General features: G+C 43.3%; 1 protein-coding gene across 14 annotated transcripts in view; it reads left to right on the forward strand.

Annotated features, from left to right (window-relative positions):
- The window catches only part of DLGAP2 (DLG associated protein 2), a 391,216-nt gene that overhangs the window by 259,244 nt on the left and 118,412 nt on the right, over positions 1 to 13,560 (forward strand). Inside the window, exon 1 of one of the 14 annotated variants that reach the window (XM_083431537.1) lies at positions 1,983 to 2,049. The exons of 12 other annotated variants lie outside the window; for them this stretch is intronic. The gene's annotated coding sequence lies outside the window, so the exon portion shown is untranslated. Of the gene's footprint in view, positions 1 to 1,982; positions 2,130 to 13,560 lie in introns of those variants that run through there. One more of the 14 variants, XM_083431540.1, reaches the window with a different exon arrangement.

A 13,560-nucleotide genomic window follows, 5' to 3' on the forward strand; every position in this document is an offset into this window, starting at 1 on the left:
TGTCTTAATTTTGTCCCTCAGATGTTCCTGGAGCCTGTTTATTCTTACAGTTTGGGCCAGATTTGCACACATGTGCTGTCTTAAAATGCATGACAGTGAAGTGATGGAAAAGGAGGTAGAAGGTTCCTCCAAGCCAGGGGCAGGGAACCTAATGCTTGGAAGCTTCTCTGCTCAGCCCTCGGGACTCTGCCTAGGCCACACCCTTGTCTAGGCTACACCCATCACCAACCCTGCTGCACATGCTCCTCAAGTTCTTTCTCCTGCCTGGGATATGTCCTTGAGCTGTGACAATGTCTCTTGCTTACCGGAATGGAGAAATGGGGAGTATGTAGAACCTCTTAGCCTTTGAATGGTTGGAATTTAGCCTCCTGTGCAAAGGCAAGAGTCCCATCCGTTGCTCTGCCCATCATCACTGGCATGTGCTTCCCCAGAACGTTATTCATGTGGGAATGTGGCCCTTAGGCTGTAACAGGTTTCCCAGCCCTACTCTAAGCTGTCCTTGATAGTATGAGCAAATGAAGCTGGGTTGCTTCCTTCCATCTCCCATTCAGACTCTGCCAGTCAGCGGCAGCAGATTTTAGCCAGACCAAAGAACATGCCATAAACCTGGGAGGAAGCATCAGTGCATTCCCCAGCAAGTCATCCTCTTCTTGTCTCCCTAATGCTATGCAGGGGAACAGCAACGCCATGCAAAAACCTGCAACTAGCACATGGAATGAAAAAGACCACACAGATCCCTTCAAAAAGTGTGCAGCTTGGAATACTTTGATAGATAGGCTCTGTGATCATGGTGCTGGTCTGTAATTAAAGGAATAGAAAGTAGCAATTTTTATGATGCAATTGCAGATTTCACTATTTAACAATTAACATTAGATGCTTTATACGTATCCTCCTTGAATCTTACCTCTGCCATGTAGTCTTAAAATTACTGTAATTTGGCAAGTGATTAGCCGTGAACTGATTCCTGTTATTGCTCTACATACATGACTTTTATTTCTATTCCTTAACCCTGACCAATCTGTTAATATCCAACTTGTTTGGGTGTTAAGTAGAGTGAACACTTCATGCTTCCTCTTTGACACATCCTTAATGTGGGTCATACTACTCTTTGTTAGCACGTGAGTTCAGATTTTGCAACTTTTTAAGGCAGTGGATGGCAGCAGAAACTTTTGGATTTTGAAATGTGATTTGGAAGTATATGCTTTTCACATCTGTATCCACGATGAATACATTCTGACAAGGCCACACTGATTTCAATTTTCTGAAGGCGCTTAGTTCCCTATGAAGTTTACTGGTAACTATTGCAATTTGCTGGTATTTCCATCTGCGCTTGTTTAAAATCATGAGACTTCCTGGTAAATCTGAACATTTCATGTGCTGGAACACTGCAGATTAGCTACTTCCCCACCTCACCTTCCAACACAACATCCTGTGAATGAAACTCTGCTCATGGAATATCTACATGCAACCCGTGTGTGTGTGTGTGTGTGTGTGTGTGTGTGTAAGAGAGAGAGAGCCTGTAGAAATCTGGAGAGATGCTGCATGATCTTGAAATCCCAAATTGCAATAAACGAAGCCTGTGCCTTTAAAATATCATGGAGCAAATTTAGGGGTGGCCTTATATTGCGTTAAAAATATTGGGTAAATTTAATGTAGGAGGAGCTTTTATTATACTGCGTTGGACATTTTAGTCATAACCCTCCCAAGTCAGTATCTTATTCACAAAGAATTAGAAGGAACAGAGCTGGGCGGAAGAAGGAAAAAGATGTGGTTTCTTACCCTTAGTCTCTCTCTCTCTCTCCTTCTCTTTAAGTTACCAATTATTGTAGTCCCTGATTGGCAGTTGCTTATTTCCTACCAAGTTGTACAGCTGCTGTGTTTTTGCAGTTCTCTGCCATTCAACTCAAAATAAAGAAAACTTCGCAGTTTCTCCATGGCAACCATTCCATCACTTGATTCTTGTTCTATTTCCAAGGTGCCTGAAAGGCTCCTCACAAGGGGGAGGAAACAAGCTCTAAGCAGGGTTTGAGAAAGTGAGGGTGGTGAAAGGTACGATGGAATTTAGAAAATATTTCCGGTCTGCTACTTGGAGTGGTCCTGACCTTTCCTCTCTTCAGGAACACCTTCTGGTAGATGGGGTTTGTCTGAGGTTGGCATTCATGTAGGGATGATTCAGCCCGCCCACCCAGGAGCAGATAGACAGACAGTTAATTGTGGAAAGTATTTTTTTAAAGAATATATACAGAAGTGGGGGTAGGGGGCGGCATTTGAGTGTGGTTTGCGTGGGTGGCAGAGAAAAGGAGGGCTGAGTGGCTACTTCTGTAATACACAAATTCGCAGAAAAGCTTTTTGTGGTGGTTTTTCCAGCAGAGCTTGTAAATATCTTATAGTTAATATTGGCAAACATTTAGTGATTGGGGACACTCTTACGTTGGGGATATGTGTATGTATGTGTGTGAGAATATGCGTACATGGGATTTCAAACAGAGGACAGGCTTGTAGTCTTTTCAGTAATTTTGCTTTGCATTCTCTGTTGACTTTAGGGTGCTTCCCTTTCGTGTACAGTGGTACGTCTGGTTACGTACTTAATTCGTTCTGGAGGTCCGTTCTTAACCTGAAACTGTTCTTAGCCTGAAGCACCACTTTAGCTAATGGGGCCTCCTGCTGCTGCCGCGCCGCTGCCGCTCAATTTTTGTTCTCATCCTGAAGCAAAGTTCTTAACCTGAGGTATTATTTCTGGGTTAGCGGAGTCTGTAACCTGAAGCGTATATAACCTGAAGCGTCTGTAACCCGAGGTACCACTGTACTGTAGTTTTCCGTCTATAGGACACCCCCATGTATAAGATTCCCCCTATTTTGGGGGACTCTGATTTAAGAAAATGGGGGGGGGAGATTGCACAGAATTGTTGAGCTTTTATGGGGGCTGGAATAGTGAAAATCGCTCACCCGCCGTTGGTGATAACATGCATCGCCGCAGACCTGCAGCCACCAATCAACCGCGCGATTGCCACAGAGGCAACCAATCACAAACAGCCCTCCACACAGCCACCAATCACCCGCCCTGTCACCGCAGAAAATCTCCTGCTCGTGGCTGCAAAGCCACTCCCGACTTCAGGAGGGGGAGGGGTTGCGGGCTCACGTCCCCGACTACATTCTCGCGGGGCTGGCTCCAGCCCCGCGGGACTCCGGGATTCCCCAATCTGCTTATTATTCAGTAGGCGCTGGGCCAGCCAATCGGCTGGTCTCGAGGGCGGAGTCACAGGGGGGCATTTAAGGTCGGGGCAGCCCTTGGCTCGCCCCTTTCTTCCTTTTCAGCTGCGACAGTTTTCCCTCCCCCCCCTCCCTCTAGGCTCTCATTCGGACTTTGCTATGGGCTTTGGCTGGTCACCGCAAGGGGCCTGGTAGGAGTTTTTCCATTTGGCTAATTGGCTGTGTTTTAAAAGCCACTTGGTTTTTTCGCCTACCTCGTAGCAAAACGTCACAACTCCTGGTTTTGGCGGTAGGCATTGGCCGGGGGTATTGTTATGCAAATGAGGATGGAGGGGAGGAGCGCCATCACCTCCCCAAAATCATGAAGGGTAGTTCGTTAAAGGACTCCGAGGGGCGTCGCCTCGTCTGAAACCTACGGAGGCTAGGGCCTAAAGCGCGCTCCCGAGCGGTAACCCCTTGGGGAGCGCCCTAGGGATGTGCATCTCGGGGGGCTCCCCCTGTTGGTGCTTAACCCTTCCCGGTTAGACCGGATAGTTTGATAGGGCCAATGCCTAAGCCAATACCTCTCTCTTACCTGTAATCAATAAAGTTGTGGCCATTTTCACCCATTAACTTAAAATCTGTTGTCCGGTGTCTTTATTTTACCTTTACTGTGGGAGGGGGCGGGTATTGCCACGCAACCAGTCGCCCAACCCTCCTCTGCTCTACCCATGTATAAGACAAGGGCAACTTTTAAAGCTAATTTTTAATATGGTATTTACCCTGCATTATTTCCATCAGGTTGCCTGCACACAATAACCTTTAAAGCACATTCAGAGCTCCCCTCAAAGAATTCAGGGCATTGTAGCTTGCTCCTCACAGAGTTCCCAGCAAGCCTTAACAAACCACAGTTCCCAGAATGCTTTGAAGAGGGGGGAAGTGCTTTGAATGTGCTTTGAAGGTATATAGTGTATAGACACAGCGTCAGTTAAAAAATATTCTCTGTTCTTAGGGAAGGACTGAGCAACTAATTCCATCCTGTTCCACTTTCACTGGCACACAGTCACTGATCGGTCCTGTGCCATTGTATGCATGTTGTTCACTTTTTGTGTAAAATCTCTTAAGTTCTGTATGTTGTTTAGTCGTCTTAGTCGTGTTCGACTCTCTGTGACCCCATGAACCAGAGCATGCCTTGGAAACTCTCACTTTCTTATCAAAGCTTCTCCTTTTTTGTTTCTTGGCAAAATACTGGAGTGGCTTGCCAGTTCCTTCTCCAGGTGGATCACATTTAGTCTAAACTCTCGGCTATGACCTGTCCGTCTTGGGTGGCACTGCACGGCATAGCTCATAGCTTTTCTGAGGTATTCAAGCCCCTTCACCATGGCAAGGCAGTGATCCTTTAAAGGTTTTAACCTTTAAAGCCCTATACGGCCTAGGACCCTCGTACCTACGAGACCGCCTCTCCTGGTATGTCCCACAGAGGAACTTACGATCTTGAAACAAAAACATCTTGGAGGTCCCAGGCCACAGAGAGGCTGGCCTCAACCAGAGCCAGGGCTTTTTCGGCTGTGGCTCCGATCTGGTGGAACGCTCTATCACAAGAGACTTGGGCCCTGCGGGACTTGACATCTTTCCGCAGGGCCTGCAAGACAGAGCTGTTCCACCAAGCCTTTGGCCAGGGCACAGCCTGACTCCCTCCTTTGGCAATCTTCACAGAACTCTAGCCCAATGGTTGCCATCAATTTGATTTGAGTTAATTTTATAATGAAATGATTTTAGAATGTTGTATTATTTTATTGTTGTTAGCTGCCCTGAGCCTGGCTTCGGCTGGGGAGGGCGGGATATAAATAAAAGTTTGTTTATTTATTTATTTATTTATTTATTATTATTATTATTATTATTATTATTATTATCCATGAAGGGGAAGTTCTGTATATATCCCAGAAAAAGGAATAGATAGATAGATAGATAGATAGATAGATAGATAGATAGATAGATAGATGATAGGAAACGTGTGTGTGTGTGTGTGTGTGTGTAGGAAACTTTTTTATTTCCAATAAATTGTCTGATTTCCATTTAAATTCATCCGAGTTGGTGGCCATCACTGCCTCCTCTGAGAGCAAGTTCCATAGTTGGCCTATGCACTGTGTAAATATGTGCTTTCTTTTCTCTCCTGAGTCTCCCAGCGTTCATCTTCATTGAATGTCACTGAGTTCTAGTATTATGAGAGAGTGAGAAAAGCCTTTCTTTGCCCACTTTCTCTACAATTTCTTACACCTCTATCATGTTTGCTCTTACTCACCTTTTATCAATCATCCCAAGTATTGTAACCTTTCTGCATAGAGGAGCCTCTCTAGCCAATCGATCGTTGTTGTTTTTTCCCCCCTTTCCTGAACCTTTTCCAGCTCTATAATATCCTTGTTGTGGTGAGCCAACCAGAAGTGAACACAGTACTCCACGTGGGGTCACTCCATAGATTTGTATAATGTCATTATATTGCCAGTTTTATCTTCAACCAGTTTCCTAATTATCCTTAACATGAAATTCACCTTATAAAAAACACAGTGCCAACATATTCATTATCTTATCCACCAATGGCATGCAGTCAATGGACTAGGGGGACTAGGCTATTCCCCAAAATATTCGCTTGGTGCCTCCTTCCCCAACCATGGAAGATTCTGCCTGGCTTAGGGAGGGAGGCGTGATGCTCACATGTATGACATCAGGACGTCACACACACATCCCCTTACAATTGCCCTCTCAAACTGGCACCTCTGGGTCTAACTGTTCCTCTATGAAGGGTCTAACTATTCCTCTATGAAAAAATTCACCATGTTATCCACTATGATCGCAAAGTCTTGTTCCTAATCAGTCACTGCCAGTTCATACATACAGTTCATATACGTGAGCCTTGATGTACATCCATTTACATTTGTGTATATTAAATCACATTTGCCATTTTCCATCCTTTTCACTCAGTTTGGAGAGATCCTTTCGGAGCTTTGTGCAATCCCTTTTTGTTTTAACTGCCCTGAATAACTTGGTTTCATCTGCAAACTTGGATACTTAACTCTATATCCAGTTAAGAAGGTCTTTTTTAGGCCCTGTGACTATCCACACATTTTGCTGAAGACTAAGCAAAAGGCTCCTACAATTTGAGAATGATGTGTGATGGGAACCTCTCTTTTCCATGGTTTCAGTTTCAGAGCCTAGCAATGTTATCTATCTACCAGATCAAAATCTATCATTCAAAATGTATGAATAGCCACACAAGCTGAGGAATGAAGAAATAAACTGAATATGCTGGAAGACCTGAATTGGTTTTTGCGCTGACTGAATGTTTTTGCAGCGCACTGTTGATCTGATGTACACAATATGCTAGAAATATGTTACAGCATTTAGGCTGGATCTAGACACATCAAAGAAGCATTTCAGTTAAACGTGTTGCAAACTTTGTATGAGAAATCGGGTAAGCAGAAACAGAAACTCCACAGCACCATCTGGTGTCACAGTGTTAGAATGCATAAACAACACATATAAAGTGTTTTTTCTTTGCCAATGTAGCTGAGTCCTTAGGTGCCCATAATAGAATTGGTTGTACAATCAATTCCTTCTTCCTGCCAGCCTCCGCCACACAAACAACAACAATCACCCAGTTCTACTTAATTGGATAGACTTTTTCATATGTTTAAAAATATTTTAACTACAAGTGTGTTTGTGTGTTGCACACAAGTTGAAATGACAGAGGGTTCCTACATCGGTACAAGATGAGGAGGAGGAAGTCTGAAGTCTTTCCTTAATTATAGCTTTATGCGTTTCAAAACATAAAGTAAGCCTGCAATACAAAGCAAGCTTTAAAAGGGAACAAGTCAGAAAAGATTGTTTGACCGAAGAAAACAATCACTTGGGTGATGATGTTTTTCTGGGACCCCACTATCCCCATAAGATATTAAAATAAAATCCCTATTAACGACCCTTCCCCTTTAACACATTCCCCTGCAGATTCATTTCTCCCCTCCCCCCTCACTACTTATTTACATTGCTTGCTTTTTTTCTTAGCAACAGTTTAGTATCAGCTGTACCACAGCTGAGAGCTTGTAAACATGGTGGGAAGAAGCAGCTTCATTAGTGGCAGAATATTTATCTTCTTGTTGCTTTTCCAGCCTGTGAATAATATCTGAGTATGTTGTGCCAAGTTGAATGGTTCTAATTCACTACAACATAAATCGCTGAAGGCAAATATATTGTTAGCGAAGCTGTTGATGTGCTAATCACGTTCCTGTGTCTCTAAGTTACATAAAAATGCATGCATTTATGCAGTTAGGAACCTTGAGAAATATTAACAGATGACTCTGCGAAATGTACAAGGTATATTTTCCCCCCTCCACTGTCATTTGATAGCCCGTGGAAACAAACCAACACATTTTATATTCTTATATATATGAAGATCAGGATTTCATGGTTATGACTGTCAATGTTGATTTTTAGGTACTGAAATATCATCAAATGCATTTAAAAAAACAGCTTTAAAACTGAAATGATATTCAAATAGAGGTCACTTGGTTCTCTGCAATGAGATCTCATTATAAAATTATCCAAAATGCTCAGAATTCCATTAACTATATATCAGACCTACAGCGTCTGATAGCTGAAGAACTATATAGTATAGGTGTAGGTGTTTTGCATTCCAGTGGTATTGATTCATTTAATATGTTTTGTCACACATTGTGAAATGTGTGACACGTAAAAAGCACACATCTATTTAGGTGCCTGAAATAACTCTATTGACATACATGCATGCATACATACATACATACATACATACATAATTTTATTTGTATGCTGCCTTTCCATAGTTAAAACCATGCTGAAGGCCGCGTACAACATGTAAAAAATTGTTGTTGTTTAGTCGTGTCCGACTCTCTGTGACCCCATGGACCAGAGCATGCCAGGCACTCCTGTCTTCCACTGCCTCCCGCAGTTTGGTCAAACTCATGCTGGTAGCTTCTAGAACACTGTCCAACCATCTCGTCCTCTGTCGTCCCCATCTCCTTGTGCCCTCAATCTTTCCCAACATCAGGGTCTGTCTTTTCCAGGGAGTCTTCCCTTCTCATGAGGTGGCCAAAGTATTGGAGCCTCAGCCTCATGATCTGTCCTTCCAGTGAGCACTCAGAGCTGGTTTCCTTAATAACAAACATAAAAAAGTAATCATAAATAAATAAAACACCAAAAAGTCCACAAATTGGGGGTGGGGGAATCCACATAAATCATATTAAGATCTAAAATAAAGATACAAAAAATAATATCAGTAACAGCAGCCCCCCCACCCAAATCTTCTCTGAGCAATTCTCTAGCACTTCTTGGTAAATATACAAGTTCACAAAACTGGATTTCTGTTAAACCATAACAGTCTATTAACTATTGTAGTGCATCTGAAAAACTATGCAACGAGAGGAATTCCACTTTGTAAGTTTGACAAATATTTAGGAAAACCACTATTGTTGGAAGTGCTACCAGTGAGCTGGGTTAAAAGCAACTGTTGCAGGCAACTAGTGTTTCTAAAAGGTGCTTTTGTGTCTCCTCATTGCAACTCCAGACTGTGCCATTGTTAGCCTATGACACAACATTTCCCACTAGGCAAGAAATATGTTCCTGCTGTATGAGAATGAGAAATGCTTAAAGTAATGATTTCTCGGTGTCAGGGAAGGGAGGATTGTTGCGCCGCATCTTTCCCAAATAATACATCAGTATATGCAAAAGCTAGGACAAGTTGTTCTTCCTTCATAGCTAGGATCTTAGACAATATTACAGTACGCTTGCTCTTTTGCATGCTGCAAGAAGGATTGTGTGAAGTGGTTAGTGAAGGACCTTTGACTCTTTCCATGTTTCTCTTTCACCAGGTTTCTCGTACGCACAGCAACCCAGTTCATATGGGCAGGGAAAAGGGGGGGGGGTTGCAGTGGTTTTTAGGTAGTCATTAGCTTGCACTAGGCGTCCTATTGGGAAGACCCAGTTTCCATGTTCTGGAAGCTGGGCAATAGGGGCAGTACAGGATTCCTTTTGGTGTACTGAACTCCCCGCTGCACCAAGGATTCCCTGTCTGAGCTGCTTCAGGTTGTGGCGGATTTTCTCCTGGAGACACCTAGTTTGGTCATACTAGGGGATTTTAACACCCATGCCGACACAACCTTACAAGGGGCCGCTCAGGACTTTGCGAAAGGCATGTCCTCCATGGGGCTGTCCCTGATTATGTTTGGCCTAACTCATAGTTGCAGACATGCCTTACATCTGGCATTGGGAAATTTTTATTTCATGAATCGGGAAATTTTTAATGTCTAATGTTTTAGCATTTGTTATGTGCTGTAAGCTGCCCAGAGTGGCTGGGGAAACCCGGCCAGATGGGTGGGGTATAAATAATAAAATTATTATTATAATTATATGACTCCATGAGAATCAAATTATTATTGTGCCATTGGTATATATTTAAATGTAACAGGAATGTAGTAAAAATAACTAAAGTACAACTAAAAGGTAAAGGTAAAGGGACCCCTGACCATTAGGTCCAGTCATGATCGACTCTGGGGTTGTGGCGCTCATCTCGCTTTACTGGCCGAGGGAGCCGGGTCATGTGGCCAGCATGACTAAGCCGCTTCTGGAGAACCAGAGCAGCACATGGAAACGCTGTTTACCTTCCCGCCGGAGCGGTACCTATTTATTTACCTTCCCGCCAGAGTGGTACCTATTTATCTACTTGCACTTTGACGTGCTTTCGAACTGCTAGGTTGGCAGGAGAAAGTACAACTGGAGTGTACTAAATGCAACATTGTTCCAGTAAATGAGTGTATGTAGTAGTTGCCAGCACATACATACATGCATTCTCAGTTTTGGGTTTCTAGTTACTCTTGAATTCAGGCATCAAGTGTTTTTAGTACATGATCTGTTTTCCCTGCCCATGGCAAGATAAGAGAGATGTTCAATTAATGAGTCATTTCTGCTCTATCAGGACAATGGCAGTGATTAGCTGTAATGTCTGACTTTCAGTTCCGCTAGGAGCACAGCTGTGCATCCAAGGCTCCACTCAACTCCCACTCTCGACTGCAAATAGGATTTCCTCAGCAATAAAACCACGATATATGCATCCGGATTTCTGAATAAATTGCTGGTGGACTTTGTCAGAGACACAGCATATATGCCTTGCGCAGTCAAAAGTGTATTCAGTTGAGTTTAAGGGGAAGTTCCTTGTTTGCATGTTAGCAACACACGCAAAGTAGAATAAAATTAGACAGCAGCTAGTGACCACTATTTTGATTGTGTGATTTTTTTTATACTCTAACCAACCCTAGATCCATTATTTTCCGATCTCAAGGGCTCTGCCAGGTTAAAACAAGTTCACATCTACTGAAATCTTTTACATGCCAAGCTGTGAAATCGTTTTCAGAATGAAGTTGAGCATTTTCAAAAGAAATGCAGGCTGAAATAAACTGAATTCCCTGCAGATGTGCACAGGACAACACAATAGTAAAGAGGAAAACCAACTGTGGTTTAAAAAAAACCCAGCAGCATGGTTTCTGTTTGAATAGTGTAAAAAGATTTAAAGTGAAATATAATACTAATTTTTCAGTTCAAAATAAATCTGGTGCTATGTAAGGTAGACAGCCTTTCTACCTGTACGTAGCAAGAAGACCACATGCCACCGGGATAATAAAACCAATGTTTGCTTCTGCTAAGCAAATTTAAATAAGAGTCCCTCCTGAATATGAACCTCAGATCTCCACTGCCTTTTTTTATTCTTTTCTTTGTCTTTTTGCATTTGTCTCTGTGTTTACATTTTTTTTTTATCAGCTAAAGTGCTTGTCTCAGGTGCACATAGCGTCCAGATGGCAACATGCTGGCTTTTATCAATGCCAACAGTGGGAATAAGGGCTTTTCATTCAGTTCTGGGAGAAACCAAGCAGAGCTATTTCAAAAGTCTGAAAACGGTGTAGTGCTTGGATTCAGGAGAAGCGGGTAATGCAAGGATTAGAGTATCCTGATGCAACAGGTAATCTTATATAGCATATCCTCCAACATTTCTCTGATGAAAATAGGGACGTCCCATTCCATAATGATAATTTTACTATTTATGCCCCACACATCTTACTGAGTTGCCCCAGCCACTCTGGGCAGCTTCCAACATAATAAAACATTAAACATTAAAAAACTTCCCTATACAGGATTACCTTCAGACAGCTTTGGGGGTCGGATAACTCCATACCTTCCAACATTTCCGCAATGAAAATAGGGACATCCTAAGGATAAGTGTGACATTCCAGGATCAAATCAGAAACTGGGATGGCTTCTCTAAATGGAAAATTGGGACATTTGGAGGGTCTGGTAAAGAGTTCACATAGCAACACATTCAATCAATACTTAGACCCTTTAGCATAGCAAACAATGACTAATTGTTCAACGTTAGCCAAATGCAGAGTAGATCCATTGAAATCAGTGGACTTAAGTATGACTGATATTGCCCCAAAGGATTAAATTGGCTTCAGTGCAGCGCTGGCGCGCTTTAAACTCTGCCGTAAAAGCAAATTCTCAATCATTTCAGAAACATTCTCCAGAATGTTAAACAGCTGCTTTCAGGGATGCTATAGATTGCGTGTCATGCGGCTCAATAAGCTAGGTTTGAAGCTCTGAGTGTATGACTGCAATATGAGTAATCTAGTATGTGCCATGGCATTCTCTATTTCTAATCGCTGGGTTGGAGTCAATCTTCTACTTACATGCTCCATAAGTTTAGAAGCTGTTTTCATATCTGGATGGCACACTCACAAGAACTTGCTTACGCAAATATTTTCGCATGCAGCTGCTGCACTTTACAGACTGCCCATATTGACTTCTAGCCACACTGTCATACACAGACCAAGTTGTGTGAAGGCTGGATTTAGCATGTTGACGTTTCACGTGCCCCCAAACTGCAGTTTGTCAGTTGCATAGAGCAGACATCTGAGCCATGCTAGTTTCGGCATGTTACTGGCATTCACAAATATTCTTTGTGCATGGCACTGTGGGGCTCAGAGCCAGTAAGAGCTCACAAAAAAATAAAATAAAATAGGTGTTTCAGGCAGGAAAGGTAATATGATGAGGCTTTCTTTTCCCCTAGAATATTGTCCTATTTCTCCTTAATGTTGGCCAAGTGCCTACATTATGCCAGCAATGGAGCAAACCAATTGGGCGCCTGGGGCGGTGTGCGTGCCCTGCACCCAGGGCGAGGCCAACTGCCCGTGGGGGCGGGGCCAGCCACCCATGGGGCAGGGCAAGCCAGGGCAGGAGGCAGAGCCTCCACGGAGTCTGCCTGCCTCCTCCCACTCAGCCGCCCTACAGCTGAGGGGGAGGCAGCGGGCAGACTGTTTGGGGCAGTGCAGAGCCTGTGGGCACCCAAGCCACCGTGTCACTCCCAGGAGAGACATGTGGCTCGGGCGTGCTGCAGGCCCCACGGTGAGGGCCGCCTGGCATTTTGTCACCCCCCTCAGTGGTGACACTTGGGGCGGGCTGCCCCCACTGCACCCCCTTCCTCTGCCCCTGCATTATGCCCATTCCTTCAAGCCTGCTGAAGATAATGAAGAGACTTACCCCCCTCCCCATACACCCCAAGAATTCTTCAGATTGCAACTTTCCTGGTGACAGGGATCTTTATTTTCAGTTGAATCACCCTGAAAAGTGCCCTTTTTTTGAACATTCTAGACTGGCTTTTGTCTGAAATTCCACAGCAGCACCAAGAGGATGCAATATCATGTAATGTTGATTTGTCATAATGTGAAACAACTACATCAGAAGGCAAGTTCATAGGAAGTTAAGGCTGGGCTGTTAACTTTCCAGGAACAGCAGGCACAAACTACAGCAATGTTTATAAATGCACCACGTTGCTGCGTTTTCTTGAGTACCTCTCTTTCCTGGCCTTGCTGAAAGAGGGGCTATTTCAATCTAGATATAATGTTTTAGCTAACGTTACAAAACTCCTTTGCTTGTACACACAGTGCATTAAGTGGAGTGTGTTTTGCCTCGAGAGTTGCACCACTGCATCCTCTCAGTTGAGCATCTTCACCTAGACCTCACAAGTGGAATAAGGATTTCTAGCTGCCAACACCAAGAAAATCCTGGCAGTTGTAAGCTCAGCATTGTTCAGATTTCAGAAGAGATGGTGCCATAAAGAACAGATAAATCACACTTGTTTTTCTTTCAAGTCATTTTACTTTTCTCAGAAGACTCAAAGGGAAAAACCCAAATTGTTTAATTTAGAACTGGCTTATCTGTTTTGTCAGTCTCTTGCAGTGGTGACAAAAAATTGTATTAACTTTTGCAGGGGTTTAATAATTCATCATACAATAT

This window comes from Podarcis tiliguerta (assembly GCF_965153285.1).
Source record: "Podarcis tiliguerta genome assembly, chromosome: 3".
NCBI classification, from domain to species: Eukaryota; Metazoa; Chordata; class Lepidosauria; order Squamata; family Lacertidae; genus Podarcis; species Podarcis tiliguerta.